At 40.2% G+C, this 7830-nt stretch overlaps 1 long non-coding RNA gene across 6 annotated transcripts; it reads left to right on the top strand.

Annotated features, from left to right (window-relative positions):
• Positions 1–794: 794 nt before the first annotated feature.
• On the top strand, positions 795–6126 carry LOC146693283 (uncharacterized). Of its 6 annotated transcripts, none has more exons than XR_014923943.1 (8): positions 795–870; positions 1083–1163; positions 2641–2822; positions 2949–3349; positions 3704–3792; positions 4048–4153; positions 4259–4380; positions 5546–6126. It is a non-coding gene; the product is annotated as an uncharacterized LOC146693283 (long non-coding RNA). The 6 variants fall into 6 exon arrangements; XR_014923946.1 differs by lacking the exon at positions 795–870 and having other exon boundaries at positions 877–1163; positions 2949–3034; positions 3189–3349; XR_014923945.1 differs by lacking the exon at positions 795–870 and having other exon boundaries at positions 877–1163; positions 2646–2822.
• The last annotated feature ends 1704 nt before the right edge of the window (positions 6127–7830 follow it).

Raw genomic sequence — 7830 nt, 5'->3', positions numbered from 1 at the left:
TCTTACTGCCCGATTAATTTGCTCAAATCTTTTTTTTTTTGACATGGTAGCAGGAAACAGAAGAGCCCTGTCTCCCCATTTCACAGGCTTGTTGTCATTTCATGTTGAGACCTGTACAGGCCAGCCAGCATCACAAGCCCCATGTAAGCCTGCAACTCCTCATCTATGTCCTTCCAGTCTTTTACTGACCTGTTGCCCCTGCAGGTTGGTGAAATGCAGGATTAGCTGCATAATGTCCTCTGCAAAAAAAAGATGGAAAGTTCTCACAGGGCTGCTGATCCTATACGAATTGCATAATGGGTTGGTCCTGGGGTTAAAATGGGGGGAGGAAAAAATGGCAGGACCTCTTCGTGTGTGGGTTGCCACATGATTTCTCCATTTTTAGATCTCCACTGGCCATCCTCCAGTCTTGTCTCTTCCTCCTGCTCTTCTTCCTCCTTCTCCTTCTCCTTCTCCTCCTCCTCACATGAGCTGCAAAGCTCCTCGGTGCCTGGCAAAAATTCTTCTTCGCTGTCAGAAGTATCTCCACTCCTTGTGGAGAGTGCAAAACTGCAGCAACAGCCTCCTCTAAACTGAGTGCACGCTTTCATTGTGTCTGTGCAGAAATGACCACTCAGACCAGGCTGCAAAGTATTCTCATAGACTTCAAAGGTGCACCTGAATAAACATGCTATACCATACATCCAATAAGAGAGAGGAGGCACACTCTTGATCAAGAAAAAACATAAACGCACGCCTTTGATCTCTCCCCCCCCCTTCTCTCTCTTTCTCTCTCTCTCTCACACACACACACACACACACATGCACATACATACACACACAATACCATTTTATGGTGGTTAGATGTTTTATTGTCATGCATTTTACAAGGTAAGATAACCATGTCCTGCATTCAAAACCACTGAAAATGTCTATGGTGGTGCTGTGCCTAATATTGTGCTGGTGTATGCTGGGTAATGGCACAGCTAGCGACTGGGTGACTTTATTCACCCGCTTCGGCTGTTATCAGTCCATACAATGGGCGTTATTAGCACAAATCAGTCCCTGCTAGATTGTTCAGAAGGTTGTTATCATCCATCCAGATGGAGGATCACTAACAGGAGCGTGGGAAGACTCCAGAATCCACTCTGGCTGCAATCCGGTGGATACAGCAGTGTTTACAGGTAATACCATTTAAACGGACAGCATTTATAGAATGACTATTAAAAGTCAGCGAGTGTCAATAATGTTAATGTGGTTATGTTAGTAATACACCGAGTGCTAATATAACAGCTTTAAGATGCATTTGTAGATGTTATTACGTGTTTTACCGTCTTTATGGTGCTAGCTTAAAGTTACGGTGTAAACGTTAGCTTATATTGGAGTAAAGCTGTTACATTTTAAACGATGTTAGCACAGAAATATTAGTTTCTGTCATGACTGATGAAGTTACTAGTTAATAAAGTTTCCAGTAAAGTGTTTAGTCGCAGCCACAGACTGACAGCAAATATCTCGATTAGCTTCAGTGCATCTGTAATAAATATGTGCAAGTTTCAGTGCTTCGTTTAAACTGTATGATACTTATACTGACCCAGGGTCAGTGTAAAATACAATCCTAGCTGTGTGAATAAAGCCTGGCTCCTTTAATCCTGCATGAAAAACCTCAGGATGCAGGCTATTATTACTCTTTCCTGCTGGCACACCTGTCACACCTGAGAGTCAGCTAGAAACGTACAGTGACGTGGACATCATGCAAAGACTGCCAGACTCTGTAATACTGCAAATGATCAGTGACTCAAGTTAACACTAAACTTTAAACGGCACCTCTGGGTCTCTGTGTGCTGAACATTTAGGATTGAGTCAGGCTGCATCTGTGTTAGTCCTCTGACAGACTGGTGACCTGTCCAGGTGTGCTCTACCTATGACTACTGGGACAGGCTCTAGCTCCTGTAATAGAAATTTTCTGTTATTCTCATTTAAAGTATTTAAGTACTTATGCATATGCTTAGTTGTGACACTGTTATAGACTGTTCAGTGAAAGTTTCTAAAACTAGATGAACTTACTTCAGCAGTTTGAGAAAACAACTCCCTTTACAGGTGCTGATAACGCCAAGGGCACAAAACAGCATAACCATTGATCTGTTAGGTTTCATAGCGAGACACGTGAAGTGGCAGAGCTGACATGACTGAACTGTGATGTTTGATGTGTGTTTGCTCTCCTGTGCGCAGTAATAAATAGCTTGATCACAGCTCTTTCTGTGTTGCAGACTTTATTAAAAAAATTCCACGACACCCCCCACCCTCCCACTGTGAACCTGAATTGAATATTCAGAAGACATTTGTTTAAATAGTTCTAGAAATCTGAGCTGTTGGTGTGTCCTTGGATTGTGTGGTAATAATATTAGAGCTAGCAATCTTTCTTACTGAATATCTACTATGAGTCATCTTACCTGAGATTAATTCTATGTTTACCTGTCAGCCTGGACGAATGTGCTGTGTGAAGGAAATTAAATTAAATCAGATCTGAACGTACATTTAAGGAACCTGTTCATATTTAATTGAAATATGAACCAGTGATTTTTTGATTGCTGATTCCAAGAGAGTCTTTGTGGAAATCCTCTTTGGCTTTTTGTTATTTTAATTCTCTTTTCTGTTTTCCAGAACAGTTCTCCACAGTCACTGTCCATATGGGTCAGTGGAACCAAGAAGCACTCTGCTAATGTGTGGACTCTGACCAGCAACATCCAGCAAGACCCAGACAGCGTTTTCTATCTCCCAGCTGGAGTTTTTTGTTTGTCTGTGACTGGAGAGTCAGATTTTTGTTGAGCTTCACACTTGCAGAGGTAAGTCAGTTTGCAGAGATCCCTCCCACCCTCCCTTTTATGTGCTAGATTTCTTATCTGAAACAGTAATATTTCAGTGACTGCTGCTTATACCTCAGGTTAATACACTCTACTGATCCCTGATAGGAGAATCATCAATTTTGCCAGCGAAGAAGCCTGGTGGATGTTTGTTTACAGTCTGATGATGGGACATCATGCTCTGCATCTTTAAAGTTTGTCTCTTGATTATTATTCATACCCAGTAATGTGAAGTATGCTCATATCTACTATAACTGAACCAACCTGGTGCTCTTCATTTATGGAGGCTGTTGAGTCTGAATGTTGGATGTTGTGTATCTCGTGTTCTCTGGGCTTTGTTGTCCTCAGTCTTTTTGCAGGATCAGAAAACAAAACCAGGAGGCACGTAAATGTTTCTTCTCCATGATGTTTCTTCAAATGTTTCTTCTGGATGATGATATGACCGTGACACGGGATGCCACCTTTGGTCTTGTGATGAAGCAAAGCTCAGGAAGAAGTGTGATTAAATGGTACCCACATGTGTGCATGAATGTGACAAAATATTTTTGTTCAATATTTAATTTCTTTCAGTTGCAATTGTTAAATGAAAAAAAATATATATATATTCTTATAATTTAGCAAACTAATTTATCAAAAAAAAAGATATACATATATCTGTATTAGTTTTAATAAATTAATTTGACACCTGTATTGAAAATACCATATTGTATTCATACAGAATCAGTATGGTATCATTGTTTGTCTGTTCACTGATTGTTGAAGCTAAGAACTAGTTTGATCTGTTTAGATCTAAAGTATAAAGTTGAGCTCTAATGTTTCTTCACCCCTGTGTGTGTGATATGTGATTTCCTACATGCTGGCAGAGCAGCAGTTTGTGCTCACAGATGGTGACAGTGTGGAGAGACGGTGGTGATGCTCGTCTACACTGCACAGAGGAAATCAACTGACCGAGGTTTGTCCAGTGACGTGTTATGAAATGTATATTTGTTTTATGCTTACAGATGTGTTTTTCTTGACAGAGGCTCTGCAGAGGTTAGACAAAGCAGAGAAAACATGTGCTTTACATTTTACTGTGATTTATTGAGATATTTGTTGCCTGATGTTCAGCAGGAATGGAGAAATAGAATCAAAGGGAGATGTTTTTGATGTTTTTGTAATGATGTAAGTAAATCTTCAATATTATTTATTTGCCCGGTTATATTTGGAGTGTTTCTGAGTGAGGGGGAGAGGAGTCATCATCCAGGTAAAGTGACGTGGATCAGTGGATACACTTGTCTCCCCTTTAAAGGAGACGATCCAAGTCATCCTTAAATGTTAGTGCTTTCAAATACACAAACATTTTTAAAGGACAAAAATGAACATCCAACTTTGACTGTAATACAAAATAAATCTTTGCATGTGTGTTTTCAAACTCTCAGATGGGCAGGATATCAGTCTTGGACTGTCTAACCTGCCGGAGCAGCACTGAATGACCACCACACATGAGCATGTTCCTGCAACATTCAGCATCTGATCTGTCATCTGTGTGCTTCTGCTTTTGGTAAGTACAGCTACAGTACCTCTAAACACATGCCATCCATTTCTTTTCTTTTTTCTTTTTTTTTTCTGCCTGTCCCGTTTGGTTCTTTTGCCATCAGAATTATTCTCTAAAGGCGAAGAAAGATGCCCAACGGATTTACTTTACCAAATTGACCATCCCAGCCTTGCCGTAATGGTCTATTTGGTATACCTTTTATTGTTTATTTTATTTATTTTTTATTTTCACTTGCTAGATACAGGACAGACTTGAATGAGGAAAAGAAAAGGGAGAAAGGAAGAGGGGGAAAAACAGCGGAGAAGAGGGACGGGAATAAAGAGCAAAAAAACAAAAAACAACTAAATAAGCAGACAAAAAAAAATACATACAATACAATAACCTAGATCACCTGTTGAGAAAGAAAAAAGAAAAACAGCAGAAGAAAAAGAGAGCAATACAATAAACAACATCACGATGATATATGTGAATATAACAGTAAATACTAAATATTAAACATTATTGTGCACCACATAATATCGACAGCGCAGAGTGTGCTTTGAGGTAGGAGCCAAAAAGGGTGTAGTTTGTGTGTGTGAGCACCCGTGTGTACACCTGTGAGCATGGACGTGCTTTTTAAAAGGTTCCTTCATGTAATGATCTGCTAGAGCAGGGGTGTCAAACTCAAATACACAGTGGGCCAAAATTCAAAACTGGAACAAAGTCGTGGGCTAACATTAATATAAAAAAAAAAATCTTCCTCCATTCATGAGAATGAATCTTTTCTTATAGACTCAAACAAGTTTTGCTGAAAAACTGAATATGGAACAAGCAAAGCTTAATACTAAACTATATATATTAGCTATTAGAGGTCAGCTCTAATAGTAATTTGGTATGGCTTTGCGGGCCAAATGTAATTAGGCTGCAGGCCAGAGTTTGACACCTATGTGCTAGACGGTGTGGGGAGCCACAGCCCCGTCCACCAGGGCATGAAGCAGGTATGGAGGAGATCAAAATTCCAGACATCCAGAGGCCCCCAGAATACAAGAGACCAAGGAAGACCAACAGAGGGGCAGCTGCGCCACTTCTGCCATCCATTTCTAACGGCCTGGTTACTCCCTGTCAGTTACTTTAGAAACCATATGGTCACCTGACCTAACACTATTTCTTCTTCTTCCCCTTAATGTTGAAGTGTCAAATGTCAAACAGCTGGAGAGGAAACTACACCAGTGTACTGAGATGTTTCAGCAACACGTGCCAGATGCTGTTCCTTCATGGTGACAGCACCAGAGACAGCCCCACCCACCTCAGGACCTCGCCATTGATCATGATGATTATAATGATGACAGCGAGCGGAACTAAGACTGTAAAAATCCACGACCAGAATGTTTAGATGCTTTCTAATGTAATGTAATGTAACGAATACTGAGTTTTTGTCTCTCTCTTTTTTTCTCATTTGTTACTAACAAAGTTCACCAAACTCACACAGTTTACATTCTGTATGTTTCCATCAAGGTTTATTTTCGTAGAAATCATTGTTTTTCTCCTATTCTCTTTTTCTCTTTTGTAATTGATGATAATTCAGTGAATATACTGCGCTGCTTCCTTTTATTGTGTCTCACATTGCTTTAAGTTTTTCAGTGTCCAGTTATTTTTTTACTGCTGTTTGAATTCTCTGTATGTTTGACCCTGTAGACTGTTTGATGGACTGCTTGTCTTCCTGTTTGTAACCGCCGCCTGTTTTTGACTAAAGATTTGGATTTCTGACTTTAACACAGCCTCTGCATGTCCTCCCTTTGTGTCCTCTTCCTCTGTGAATGTGTTGCATGTGAGATTCATTTTATTAACAGCTTTCCCACAGTGAGTTGCATCAGCATTCATTCACAGCACATTTCAGAAGGATTCAGATTAATAGAGTGACCTTATAGTCAGAATTATCCTGACAGAGTGCCACTGTAAATTATCTTTCATCAAGTAAATTTTAAAGTTCAGTATTTCAAAGCAGGAGTTATGAAGAATCATACTGGCATTAGGACTAATAATATGTACTTACAAAGTCAAAGTTTTTTAATTATGCTAGAATATTGGAAGACAATCAACTTTTAGTGTTTTCCGCATATTAATTATTCTGAAATAGAGACGTGACCCTAACTGTACAGAAGCACAACAACTGACAATCTAACAGACATCATTGGCCTGAGCCGTCATGCACAGTGAGTCTAATCCTTTGCTGTGAGAGTCTGACAAGCATGTTTCTGGTCAGTTTGGAACAAATAATATCACAATGTTGATCTTTTTTTCAATATTCCTTCTCTTTTACAACATAAACTGTGATCAAAGCTACTTATGTTCACAGCATGTAATAATACTGACAGTCCAGGGCATTGTGGTCTGTTGAGCTAGGGTTAGGGTTAGCAATTCAGACATATGTAATAAATATTAAACGTCTCTGACGTGGGCCACTGTCCGCAGTGTTGGGAAATCCATACCAGGCTGGAATGAGTCAAGGTAGGTGAGCATCCACGAGAAGACACAGCAGATGCATCCTACTAATACTGACAGGACCAGGAGACTCCAGAAACCGAGCATCTTCTCTTCAGTGCCATCCTCTCCTGTCACCCTCTCTGCCCGCAGCTCTTTGAGTATGGGGTGGAGAAGGGTGCAGAGAAACCCTTATTACTAATTCGTATTATAATTCAATTTTCATGAAATATTCATATTCAGTATCGGCCCTTTTATAGTATAACCACGTTTCCACCCAGGCTCATGGTGGGGCAGGGCTCTGTCCTGGGATGCTTGAGTGAAAGGTAATGTACACCCTGATGAGGTATCCAGTCTGTCAGAATTGTTTTCAATATTTGGTTCAAAAACATGAGTGACAACAAAAATCCAACTAGGATTCTTGCATATGATGAATGAAGTCTGACTTTGACTGTATTGTCCAGCTGATCCATCAAACCCCCAGCAGGTGAACCTTATTCATGACATAACACGGCAACAATGTAAAAAATTAAACAGCAACAGTCTAAATATAAAGTGCATTCTAAACTCCTCTTCAATAAATTATATGCAAAGAGTCATTCAGGACTGTAAAACGTGAACTACAAAACCCAGAGTCTTCATCATTAAATCTCTGGTTGCTTCATTTTTCTATACTATATCAGATACTTTATGTGTGTGTGTGTGTGTGTGTGTATGTGTGTGTGTGTGTGTGTGTGTGTGTGTGTGTGTGTGTGTGTGTGTGTGTGTGTGTGTGTGTGTGTGCGTGCGTGCGTGTCATGAACGGCTATAAAAGGCCTATAATTAAAGAACAAAGCGGGGTTTGAGTTCGAGTTGCGGCAGACTGTCACTACTTGTAAATGGAACGCAGCCTTCCTACGGCGGACAGCTAATAACAGGAATCGGACGCGGTCCAGCCAAGTCCACAGCAACCACCATAGCAACCGCCTAGCAACCACCATAGCAACCACCTTAAAA

This window comes from Copadichromis virginalis, linkage group LG14 (assembly GCF_057382275.1).
Source record: "Copadichromis virginalis isolate Kocher_CV1m ecotype Utaka linkage group LG14, C_Virginalis_male_GT1.1, whole genome shotgun sequence".
NCBI classification, from domain to species: domain Eukaryota; kingdom Metazoa; phylum Chordata; class Actinopteri; order Cichliformes; family Cichlidae; genus Copadichromis; species Copadichromis virginalis.
Note: the sequence above shows the minus strand (reverse complement) of the source record. Positions and strands in the feature narration are given on the sequence as shown.